At 33.2% G+C, this 13,730-nt stretch overlaps 1 protein-coding gene across 5 annotated transcripts in view; it reads left to right on the top strand.

Moving 5' to 3' along the window:
- Positions 1 to 13,730, top strand: part of NSUN3 (NOP2/Sun RNA methyltransferase 3) — a 110,783-nt gene that overhangs the window by 32,104 nt on the left and 64,949 nt on the right. The window lies entirely within an intron of this gene.

Raw genomic sequence — 13,730 nt, 5'->3', positions numbered from 1 at the left:
ATAAAATATTTTTTGTTTCATTTATCCTCCTGTTTACCATACTCACTAAAACAACCTCTCCCTCTACATTACTAGAAACGCAGTGATGGCTCCAGACATTTTCCCTGGAATCAAAGTTGCTAATTCTAATTCCAGGAGCTACCTCAGCCTTCTGCATGACTTTAAATTTATCCATGAAATACATTGTATTGGCAAATAATTAATAATAAATTCCATTTGATTTCCTTAGGAGACTGTTAATGTTAACCTGTATTAGCAGGTTTTTTCCTCACTTTGCTCAATAAATTATTTTCTTGGTGAATTTAATTTCTTGAAATGATAAAACCTCTTCCTTACATGCTTTACAGACATAATTTTTTTTTAGGATGAAAACCATCCTGCTTCCTTCTCTGTCTCTCCTCCCATCTTTGTGTTTTGGGTTATCTTTTCTCTCTCTCCTTGCTTATCTATTCCCTTGCCTTAAGTCTCTCACTCCACTTCATCTTTAACTCAGATGCAAAATTGATTTTCAGCAAGCTTAGATTTGACTCTTGTTATCCTATAGTCAATAAACTTCAGTAGCTCCCTCATTGTTTGACATCTTACCTTTCCAGTCATTTTATACTTTAATCCACTTCATGTACTCTATAATATAGCTATACTTCTTACTTGCTACCTGACAAATGACATGCTATCTACTAAATCCATGTGTCACAATGGATAGAGTGCTGATTTGGGCTCAGGGATGTAAGTTCAAATCTAGTCCGAGACACTTACCAGCTATGTGAGCCTGGCCAAATCACCCAGTCTGTTTTGGCTTCAGTTTCCTCATCTATAAAGTGGAGGGTTTATTAGCATTTGCCTCTCAAAGTTGTGAGCATTAAATAAGATAATGATTGTAAAGCTTATTGCAAACCATAGACACAATGTAAATGGTAACTATTATTGTTACTTTTTTCTTTGTCACACTGGATGGCCCACTTGCCTACTGTCTCTCTCTTCTATTTACAAATTTCCCTATCCAGCTTCCTTCAAGACTTAGCTCATATTTTATCATCCCAGAAATCTTATGTACATAGGCCTTGGATCTCTTAAACTTATTGATTAAATGTTAAATTGGTGAGAAGACCACTCAATCAGATTTGAGAATCGAGGAAAGGATTTTTTTTTAATAGCATTTTATTTTTCCAAATACATGTAAAGATGTTTTTCAGCATTCATTTCCTTTTCTTTTAAAAATGACCTTTTTTTTTTAAAGGTTTAAATTTCTGACAGAAGATTCATTTAGCAGTGTTAATTACTGTTTTTAGTTGAACTCCTGTAAAGTAACTTCATTTTATGAAACAGTAAGGTCTCTGAGCTGAAAAATTATCAAGAGTGTGAATCTCAAAAGGAAATTTGTTGATCTCACTTTATCCCCTCGAATGCAAATGAAATTGTTTTGAATTCAGTTCATCAACCATACCCTAGGTGCAGAACTAGAAAGAACCTTAAAAGTTAAACATTTAACTACTTTATTTTTACAGATGAGATAAATAAGGCTCACAGAGATAAACTGGTACAAAGTCAGAAAAATTAAAAGGGAGTGAAGAACAAAAGTTGGACTCCAGACATTTTTAGTAGCCAAGAGCATACGGAGCATATTAATAATAGGAGACAGATGTAGGACAATAATTGGAGAACAGATATTTACACAATTTGACCAGAATATAGAGTATAAGTGAAGAAAAATAGAAGAAATTAAGTCTGGAAAGATTGGAACAAGTATATGGAAGACCTTAAATGTGAACTAAGGAGTTTCTATCTTGTTGACAGTGATGAGGGACTGAAGGTTTTCAATTGGAATTAGCAGGAAAATTAATCTGTTTCACAAAGCATAGATTGGAAAAAAGATTATTGGGAGTCCATCAAAAAGACTAATGAGAAGGCTGTTTGCAGTAGTCTAATAAATAGAAATGCTGAAAAATAAGTCTTTCTGAGTTTAATTGTTAGGTTTTTGTAGGAAGAAGAGGGTACAAATAGAATCTAAATATCATCTGGTCTTAAAATATTTTTGTTCTCAGAATATTGGTTTCTATAGTTATTTTTTATCAAATTGTTATTGGGAAGGATAGTGAACATGAAAGCCCCATACAGGGAATAAAATACTCAAAAGGATTTGTTTTCCTGATGATCGTGACTTGTGGCATTAATATAAAAACAAGGTTTGTTTGTGGTTTTGACCAAAAGATGGCACTGTTGATAGTGTTTGTTTTTGCATTTTGCCTTCATTTTTGTGTTTCGTAAACACAGAATGCAGAAAATGGTTAAATTTTGTGATCTAATTAATACTAACACAACAGAATGCTAAGTGTCTAATTATTTGCCAAAAATAATACCTAGAAAATGGAATTTGTATTAAAGTACTATGCCAAGACTGTTAATATGTGTTTATAAAAATGCCATATTGTATCTGAAATGCTTAAGATTCTTCCTCCCCAACCTCAATAAAATGACACAGCATTTCATTGTTTAATTTGATGTTGGTGTGAAACAGCCTTCATTTTGTGACTTGTAATAACTATCAAGTCTATTCTAAATAATAACTTGTAATAACTATCAAGCTATTCTAAAATATTCTAGTTTTTCAGTCATGTGCATACTTTTTTCCAGGGTGGTATTTTTTCCTTTAAAAATAAGGCATTAAAGCCAACTAGTCATTTTCTTCTGTTTTCCTTGCTAATTATAATTTACCTATTACTACTAGTTGCACATGAATTTTGGTACTGGAACATAAAATTCATTTCTTATGTTTTGGTTAAAGCACTTTTACTTTATCCTGACCCCTAGTATATCAACTCCTGTTACATAGTCTTTTTCAGTTATACTTTCTGTGAATTAGAAATATTTGTACATTAGTTTTTTGGAAAGTGTTAATAATTGAAAAACAGTTAAGTTGGAACAAAGCAAATCTAGAAAAATGAACTCTTATAAATTAAACTACTTTTAATCATCTTTTTCTATGTTTTGGAGAAGAGGACTGATTCACTTAATGTTATCACTTCTACTTCCTCCTTGCAAACAGTTAATCTGATATCATGTTGACAAAATATGATTTTTGTTTGAGCAGGAAGACTTGGGAATATGTGTACCTAGTGCTTCCATTGGTAAATTTCCTTAATTTTTTTTGCATATTTAATAGATGCTTCATAATTTAAAATAATTTTACCTTAGTCCAATTAAGTTATTTTTAATATGTAAAGTTAGGAGAGGTTCTGTAATTTTTACCAGTATTTTGCTTTATCTCTAATGGTTTTATTATTACTATTACTATTAACTCTAATAGGTTACTTTTCAGCAACCTATGAGCATTAAATAATTTAAATAAGATTTTTAAGGGGTTTCCTTAAGGAAACAGTATATAGACACCTGTAGTTATACATGTAGTCTTTACGTTTGTATTTAAATGTGTGCATGTGTACTTAATTTTCACTTAGGAAATCTTTGTAGATACATATATTTCAACATATATATTTTTCCATATATATGTCTTCACATACATTTATATGTACCAAAAGCATTTACATTGTGATAGGCACTATGCTAAATGCTGAGGATATATAGCAGAAGTAAAAAATAGTTCCTACTCTCAAAGATCTCGTGTTCTAATAATACATTCACAAAATAGACTATGTTATAAGACATTTTTAAATAGGAGAGAAAGCACTAGAGGCAAATAAATGGAACTAGGAAAGGCATCCTGTAGTGAATGGAATTTCATTTGCATCTTGAAAGAAGCTAGAGATTTTTGAGAGGTGGAGGTGAAAAGGAAGAATACTGTTCCCTGGGTATAGGGGCTGTCTGTTCTCTTTGTCAACCTCCCTATTTCGGTATAGATTGTATAAGTGTATATATTACATTTATACATATGCATATATGCCCTTTATAAATAAAAGTGATGCCTAAGAGAAATTCAGTTTCTTTATGGTATTCTTTCTTATATATTGAATTTTTTATTAAATATTATTAAGTTTATGATAATGAAATTTTTTAAATGATTTACCATAGGTACAAAAGGATACTACATTACATTTTAAAACTTGCAATTTGATTTTGGTATTAAATAATCTTGTAATGGGGTAGCCATTAAAGAACTACTACTAAGTTATTAAATTATGCCTTCTTAAATATTTCACACAACACATTCCTCTGAAACAGCAAGAAAGGGGGATTTTGCCATTTTTACTTAACAATATTTGATTTAGGGTTTTGTTTTTATTGAAAAAATAAACCTTTGATTAGTTATGTAATGAAAGTATAATATATATTTAATTGAATAAATTTTTTTTCCTGTAATAATTCAGTTTCAGAGCCCATGGTATTATCAAATTTCTTGCTCTAGAAAGGTTTTGTGATCAGCACATAGGTAGGAAACCTATGGGAAATGGTGTGATTATTTAGCTGCTTGGTTAGTGCTTTTTCTAGTAGAAATACTGTTCCCATTTTTTTTTTCTACCAAATGAAGTGGAAAGCCTAAGGTAATATTCACATATTCTCTACAGAAGTGATAATGTTGGGGATAGTATTCAGCTCTTTGGTTGTTAGTAATAAAATTACTACTTTTGCTGTAATTAGGTAAGATAGCCATCATTATCCTTTACTAAGTTGTCATTAAGTATGATTAGAAGATTAATAATTTTTATTTCAGATGTAAACAGTAAGTAAGTAGATAAAGTTACTTAAATCAAGTTACAGAATAGATGAGTCCGTTCACAGAGTAACTTGATTCAGAAACTTAGTGGTGATATCACAGGTGAATAGCATCATATTAACTGACTAAAAGGCTAGAGATGTTGCTATATTAGAGGAAGAAAAGAACCATTTCTCATTTGGAATGACTTAACTGAAAATTGTTGGACCATGGTGCACACTGCTTTGGACCATTTCAGTGGTAGATATTGAAATGGTCCAAAGCAATGCACATCATGCCCCAACAGTTTGTTTTCCTTTTTCTTATATGACAAATGAATATCTCTATACAATATAAACATAACAAAATATAAGAAGTATTTGCTTCTTCCTCTAATTTAACAGTATCATTCTAATATCATTTATTTATGACAACTTAGGTCGCTATCACTGTGAGTGATAATTTGTATCATTTCCTCCTGCCCAAATTAGAGAGAAATTGTCCGACTTATGTGGGGATACTGCTACACCCAAATTTATCATTCTAGGAGTGTTGTAAGGATTTCCTCTTGTCAATGTAGTTGACATCAGCTATATAGATTGCATTTATCCTTTTTGTTGAGCCTTAGTTATCACAGTACGAGTCTCCAAATTTCTAAATTATTGACAACCTCTAGAATTTTACATTTTACAAAAGCAAAATAGCATTGGTTTTTTTGTTTGTTTGTTTTTGTTTGTTTGTTTGTTTTTGCTTAATCAAGTATTTTCTTTTTAAATAATTTTTTTTTCAACTTCTGGTAGATGACTGGGTGTCTGTTTCCATGCTATAGTGCTGATTAGAATAGAGGGAGTTCTAGGCACACAGATTTTGACCAAAGTTATTTAAAATGTTAAGGAAGGATCATGAGTAGATATGTGGTGGGAGTGGAGTGGGGGTTTTTGGAACAGGGGAATAAGATGGACTTTAAAAAATTAATTTTATTTTTCATGATGTATGGCACACATTAATGGTTTAGTAAGTGCTTACTAATAGATTGATGGTTTTCATCTGGCAGTCATTTCCTGCACTCCGTTTTGAATTCTCTTAACAAAGAAAAACAAAAGTATCCTATACAGAATTCTGCCAGGACTGTCTGCCAATAAATATATTCCTCAATCCTAGTAGAAGGTACAATCATTGTACCTTCTCTGGGACATTCAGTTATTTTTACATTATTTAGATAATCACTTTTTTATTGATTTGTTTATTTGCAAAATTCTCTAGACTAGGATAATTTTATATTTAGAAAGGTGGAGAAACCGGCAAAGAAATTCTCTTTGAGATAGAACTTGTTGCTAGTGTTGAAATAACGGGAACCCTTGGAAGAACTAATGATTCCCTTGTGATAGAGGAAAGGAAATCTGGGCATAGTCTGACATACACTCTAAATTTTGGGAAAAGGATTTTAAAGAGTTCAGGGAAAAGATAGGAACCGAAGATCTAAAATGCCACAAGGGGAGTCATCCACAGGAAGGATAAAATTTAAAAATAAAATGCTCAAGACACCAAAGGAAAGAGTTTCATTGATGACGAAAAAATGGCATTTGTCACAAGAAACCTGCATGGGTACATGGGAAATTCACCAATGTAGGTTTTGTTTTTGATTTGATTTTTGCTTTATTTGACAATTAATTAATTTGACATTTGCTGTGCACAAGATCTTTCATGGTAGGCCAATGGAATACAATGTTGAAATACTAATCAATTCTTGATCTGGAGCCTATAAACTCTGAGAATCCTTCTCCTGAATCCCACTCTCAACTGATGAGTCAGCCCATGAACAAGGCTGCATTACTATTTTCAAGATTTACAGGTACCTTTGAGGGACTGGAGTGATTCTCTCTAATGACATCAGCTGTGAATTCCTATTGAGATGTCTTTTCCAGTGATAATTGCCAACAAATAATACCCAAATTTCATTCAACCAGTTAACATCAAAAAAATGCATCAACAAAGTACAAATAACCTCCTACCTCCAGAGCCCAGGCCCTTCTGATCTCTATACTATCCCTTTGGATCCTGGCAGGGTGGGCTCAAACTTCAAGCACTGACCTATCAATTCACCAAGTTTGCTTCTGCATGTGACATACCTGGTAATGAGCTGCCCTTCTTGTAGCATGCAATATCTTGGCTTCTGGCTTCTGTCAAGCTGGTTTCTAGGCTTTGAAACCAAAACTGCTGGTTTGGATTCTGGGGTCCAGTATTCTGTCAGCTCACTCTCAAGCTTTCACATATACAAAGTTGCAATAAAACCCAGGACAGCAGAGTCACAAGAGAAGTAGCAGCTTCAGGACCATATCTCCCAAGCTGTGTATTGGAAACCAGATTAAGGATACAGGGAACTACAAGAAAGAGGCTGGCTCCAACTCTGTGACTACCTCTCTGCAACAACAGAGCCTCATGCCCTTGTGCTTCACTGCAGCTTCAGATAGCAGAGGGTTAAAGACCTGCCTCATCACACTCTAATGTCTTTTGGAAGCTTATCTATCTCTGCAGCTATCTCAGTTCAGTCTTGCCTTCTTTTCTCACACAGTAAAAAGAACTAAAACAGCCAGAATATTTTTGCTTGCTTTGAATTGGAGAGTAGGAACTTTCCATTGCTTCACAACTTTCAGAAGCAGATTCCCTCGCCTCTTCTATAAGGGCTGATGGCAGGAAAAGATTCTCTGGATACCCAAGCAGATATAGTCAATGCCTTTTACTAGCATTCCCAGTGGCTGTCGGGAAACAGTTGATGTCGATGATAACTAAAGAGATAGCAATTAGACACCCTTGATGAATTCAAATCATCTGAACTACATGAACTATATCCTTAGGTCCAAAAGCAACTGCTTGGATATGACTGAGACAGTGTCAATGATATTTGAAAGATCATAGGAAAAGTAAAAACAGGTACCACAAGTTTGGAGAAAGAAAATTTTCCTGATTTAAAAAAAAGAGAAGTGAGACTACAACTTATATACTAGTGAGTTTGACTTGCAGTCCTAGGAGAATATTAGAAGATAACAATAAAGAAATAATTTTCTAAAATCTACAGTTGGAAACAATGATTGCAAAAATAGCACAATTTTATCAAGGACAGATTATGCCATATTAACCTCATTGTATTTTGACACGATTTCTAAGCTAGCATTTGAAAGGAATATTGCAGATGTACTTTACATTTTAGTAAAGCTTTTGATAAAGTTATCTCATCTTATTCTTGGTGGATAATGTAGAGAAATATGGACTAGATAATAACTGGTGGAATCAGAGTTGGTTGGATGGCCAGATTCAAGGAATAATTACTAATTGTTCATTTATCAGTATAGTAGGGGTCTCCAGTGGAGTATTCTAGGAATCTGTACCTATGCCCATGCTGTTTAAAATTTTAACAGTGACTTGGATAAATACATAGATTGCTGGCTTATTAAATTTATAAATAGCAGAAAGCTGAGAGAGATGGTTAGCACAGTTGACAAATGTTCAGATCTGAAAGAATTTTACTGGGCCAAATCATTGAAAAAGATACAATAAGATGAAACTAAATTGGAATCATTCTAAAGTGTTACATTTGAGTTTTTAAAAGTCAGCTTTATTAGTACAAGCTGAGGAAAGCATAATTGGCAGTTCATCTGGATTTTAGTGATCTGCAAGCTCAATATGAGTCAACATTGTGATGTGGCTCCCAAAAAAGCTAATATGACCATGGGCTATATTGTGAAGCATAACTTCCAGAATAAGGGAAGTAATAATATCATTGCTCTCATCAGATCTTACCTGGAGTTTTTTGTTTCATTCTGGCCACGCTAGTTAAGACATTGACATCAACAACATTTATTGTTCAGAATAGGACAAACAGGATATTGAATGTTTTTGAGCCCCTGTCATATGAGGACAAATATAAAGACCTGGGGATGGGTAACCTGGTAATAGTATGAATACTTAATAATACTTAAAGAATTATAATGTTAAAAAGGGATTACACTTGTTCTCAAGAAGCAATAGAGAAAAGTTATGAAGGGGCAAATTTAGGCTTAATTTCAGAAAACAACTTCCTAATAATTAGAGCTTGTAAAATGGAATATCTAGAGAGGTAGTAGAATCTTCCACCTCAGAAAAAGTCAAAAGACTGATTAAGGATTCATTAGACATGTAGAGATTTCAGTTGTATATGAGCTAAACTAAAAGGCCAGTAGATCCATTTTCACTCTCAAATTCTGATTCTCTTTATGGTAGTGTTAAATATTCACTTTCCTGATTAAATTTGTTATTTTATTTTTCTTTTTATGTGGCACTATTCAGACTGCCAGTTGTATAATATGCGTATCATCTTTCATAATTAATATCTGTCAATATAAATTTTATCATTTCATGAGATTAACATTGACTATTTTAGGAAAGATCTTTGACTTTTTCAAACAGTCTTATGGAACTTCAAAAATCCATAGCTACCATAAGGAAGAAAAAAAAATTATAATATAGGCAACCAGAAAATCCCCCAAATTATATAGTATTATTCCAAAAAAGAGTGTTCTAGGATCCTGCAGTTCACCATTATAGTAGTGAAAGAGACTTGTCATATAATTTCTATTTAGAAACTAATATTGCCAATTGTAGCCCAACAACTTAGTTTTAGAAAGCTACATTATACACTTTGGAGTAAGAAAAAAAGTCAGAATATATAGCTAATTTGATCAGCTTTGAATAGCTAGTGGCACATCGGATAGAAAGCTGAGCCTGGCATCAGCAAGAAATATCTTTATGAATTAAAATCTGGCTTTAGACACTAATTGTGTGATTCTGGGCAAGTCACTTACCCTTGTTTGCTTTAGTTTGCTCATTTACAAAATGAGTTAGAGAAAGAAATGGTAAACCACTTCAGCTTCTTTGCTAAGGAAACTCCAAGTAGAGCTATGAAGAGTCAGACACAACTAAAAAAAAACTGAAACCCAACAACATAATGTTGATGAATATACTTCTTTTTTTTTTTTTTAATTTAAATTTTATTTTATTTAATAATAATTTTGTATTGACAGAATCCATGCCAGGGTAATTTTTTACATTATCCCTTGCACTCGCTTATGTTTTGTTTTTTCCCCTCCCTACCTCCCTCCCCCCCCCCCCAATGGCAAGCAGTCCTATATATGTTAAATATGTTGCAGTATATCCTAGATACAATACATATTTGCAGAACCGAACAGTTCTCCTGTTGCACAGGGAGAATTGGATTCAGAAGGTAAAAATAACTCGGGAAGAAAATCAAAAATGCAAATAGTTCACATTCGTTTCCCAGTGTTTCTTCTTTGGGTGTAGCTGTTTCTGTCCATCATTTATCCATTGAAACTCAGTTAGGTCTCTTTGTCATAGAAATCCACTTCCATCAGAATACATCCTCATACAATATCGTTGTCAAAGTGTATAATGATCTCCTGGTACTGCTCATCTCACTTAGCATCAGTCCATGTAGGTCTCTCCAAGCCTCTCTGTATTCATCCTGCTGGTCATTCCTTACAGAGCAATAATATTCCATAACATTCATATACCACAATTTACCCAGCCATTCTCCAATTGATGGGCATCCATTCATTTTCCAGTTTCTAGCCACTACAAACAGGGCTGCTACAAACATTTTGGCACATACAGGTCCCTTTCCCTTTTTTAGTATCTCTTTGGGGTATAAGCCCAATAGAAACACTGCTGGATCAAAGGGTATGTACAGTTTGATAACTTTTTGGGCATAATTCCAGATTGCGCTCCAGAATGGTTGGATTCGTTCACAACTCCACCAACAATGCATCAGTGTCCCCGTTTTCCCGCATCCCCTCCAACATTCATCATTTTTTCCTGTCATCTTAGCCAATCTGACAGGTGTGTAGTGATATCTCAGAGTTGTCTTAATTTGCATTTCTCTGATCAATAGTGATTTGGAACACTGTTTCATGTGAGTGGTAATAGTTTCAATTTCATCATCTGAAAATTGTCTGTTCATATCCTTTGACCATTTATCAATTGGAGAATGGCTTGATTTTTTATAAATTTGAGTCAGTTCTCTGTATATTTTGGAAATGAGGCCTTTATCAGAACCTTTAATTGTAAAGATGTTTTCCCAGTTTGTTGCTTCCCTACTAATCTTGTTTGCATTCGTTCTGTTTGTACAAAGGCTTTTTAATTTGATATAATCAAAATTTTCTATTTTGTGATCAGTAATGGTCTCTAGTTCATCTTTGGTCACAAATTTCTTTCTCCTCCACAAGTCTGAGAGATAAACTATCCTATGTTCCTCTAATTTATTTATAATCTCGTTCTTTATGCCTAGGTCATGGACCCATTTTGATCTTATCTTGGTATATGGTGTTAAGTGTGGGTCCATGCCTAATTTCTGCCATACTAATTTCCAGTTATCCCAGCAGTTTTTATCAAATAATGAAATCTAATCCCAAAAGTTAGAATCTTTGGGTTTGTCAAACACTAAATTGCTATAGTTGACTATTCTGTCTTGTGAACCTAACCTTTTCCACTGATTCACTAATCTATTTCTTAGCCAATACCAAATGGTTTTGGTGACTGCTGCTTTATAATATAATTTTAGATCAGGTATTACCTTCATTTGATTTTTTTTCTCATTAATTCCCTTGAGATTCTCGACTTTTTATTGTTCCATATGAATTTTGTTGTTATTTTTTCTAAATCATTAAAATATTTTCTTAGAAGTCTGATTGGTATAGCACTAAGTAAATAGATTAGTTTAGGGAGTATTGTCATCTTTATTATATTCGCTCGGCCTATCCAAGAGCACTTAATATTTTTCCAATTATTTAAGTCTGACTTTATTTGTGTGGAAACTTTTTTTGTAATTTTGCTCAAATAATTCCTGACTTTCCTTTGATAGGTAGATTCCCAAATATTTTATGCTATCAACAGTTATTTTGAATGGAATTTCTCTTTGTATCTCTTGCTCTTGGATTTTGTTGGTGGTGTATAAAAACGCTAAGGATTTATAGGGATTTATTTTGTATCCTGCTACTTTGTTAAATTATGAATTATTTCTAAGAGCTTTTTAGTAGAATCTCTGGGGTTCTCTAGGTATACCATCATATCATCTGCAAAGAGTGATAGTTTGGTTTCCTCATTGCCTACTCTAATTCCTTTAATCTCTTTCTCGACTCTTATTGCAGAGGCTAGTGTTTCTAATACAATATTGAATAATAATGGTGATAGTGGGCAACCTTGCTTCACTCCAGATCTTACTGGGAAAGGTTCCAGTTTTTCCCCATTGCATATGATGCTTACTGAAGGTTTTAAATATATGCTCCTGACTATTTTAAGGAAAAGTCCTTTTATTCCTATGCTCTCAAGTGTTTTTATTAGGAATGGCTGTTGGGTTTTATCAAATGCTTTTTCTGCATCTATTGAGATGATCATATGGTTTTTGTTTGGTTGGTTATTGATATAGTCAATTATGTTAATAGTTTTCCTAATATTGAACCAGCCCTGCATTCCTGGTATAAATCCTACTTGGTCATAGTGTATTATCCTGGGGATGATTTTCTGTAGTCTTTTTGCTAATATTTTATTTAAGATTTTAGCATCAATATTCATTAGGGAGATTGATCTATAATTTTCTTTCTCTGTTTTCAGCCTACCTGGTTTAGGTATCAGTACCATGTCTGTGTCATAAAAGGAGTTTGGTAGGACTCCTTCAATCCCTACTTTTTCAAATAGTTTATTTAGCATTGGAGTTAATTGATCATTAAATGTTTGATAGAATTCAGATGTAAATCCATCTGGTCCTGGGGATTTTTCTTAGGGAGTTGATTGATAGTTTGTTCTATTTCTTTTTCTGAGATGGGACTGTTTAGGATATTTACTTCTTCCTCTGTTAGTTTAGGCAAGCTATATTTTTGGAGATATTCTTCTATTTCATTTAAGTTGTCGAATTTATTGGCGTTAAGTTGGGCAAAGTAGCTCCTAATTATTGCTCTAATTTCCTCTTCGTTATTGGTGAGTTCTCCCTTTTCATTTTTAAGACTAACAATTTGATTTTCCTCTTTCCTTTTTTAAATCAGATTTACTAAGGGTTTGTCTATTTTGTTGGTTTTTTCATAGAACCAACTCTTAGTTTTATTAATTCAATAGTTTTTTTACTTTCAATTTTATTGATCTCTCCTTTTATTTTTAGAATTTCAAGTTTAGTGTTTGACTGGGGGGTTTAATTTGTTCCTTTTCTAGCATTTTTAGTTGCAAGCCCAATTCATTGACCTTTTCTTTCTCTATTTTATGCAAATAGGCCTCTAGAGATATGAGATTTCCCCTTATTACCACTTTGGCTGCATCCCATACATTTTGGTATGATGTCTCATTATTATCGTTTTCTTGGATGAAGTTATTAATTATGTCTATAATTTGCTGTTTCACCCAATCATTCTTTAGTATGAGATTATTTAGTTTCCAATTATTTTTTGGTCTACTTTCCCCTTTTTATTGAATGTAATTTTCAATGCATCGTGGTCTGAAAAGGATGCATTCACTATTTCTGCCTTACTGCATTTGAGTTTGAGGTTTTTATGTCCTAATATATGGTCAATTTTTGTATAAGTTCCATGAACTGCTGAAAAGAAGGTGTATTCCTTTCTGTCCCCATTACATTTTCTCCAGAGATCTATCATATCTAACTTTTCTAGTATTCTGTTTATCTCTTTGACTTCTTTCTTATTTATTTTGTGGTTTGATTTATCTAATTCTGAGAGTGCAAGGTTGAGATCTCCCACTATTATAGTTTTACTGTCTATTTCTTCTTGCAGCTCTCTTAATTTCTCTTTTAAGAATTTAGATGCTACACCACTTAGTGCATATATGTTTAATATAGATACTGCTTCATTATTCATTCTATCCTTTAGCAAGATATAGTGCCCTTCCTTATCTCTTTTGATTAGATCAATTTTTGCTTTAGCTTGATCTGAGATCAGGATGGCTACCCCTGCTTTTTTGACTTCACCCGAAGCATAGTAGATTTTGCTCCAACCTTTTACCTTTAACCTGCATGTATCTCCCCGCTTCAGGT

The sequence above is a fragment of the Antechinus flavipes genome, chromosome 6 (assembly GCF_016432865.1).
Source record: "Antechinus flavipes isolate AdamAnt ecotype Samford, QLD, Australia chromosome 6, AdamAnt_v2, whole genome shotgun sequence".
Lineage (NCBI taxonomy): Eukaryota > Metazoa > Chordata > Mammalia > Dasyuromorphia > Dasyuridae > Antechinus > Antechinus flavipes.
The sequence above is the reverse complement of the archived record's forward strand: the minus strand, read 5'-3'. Positions and strand labels throughout refer to the sequence as shown.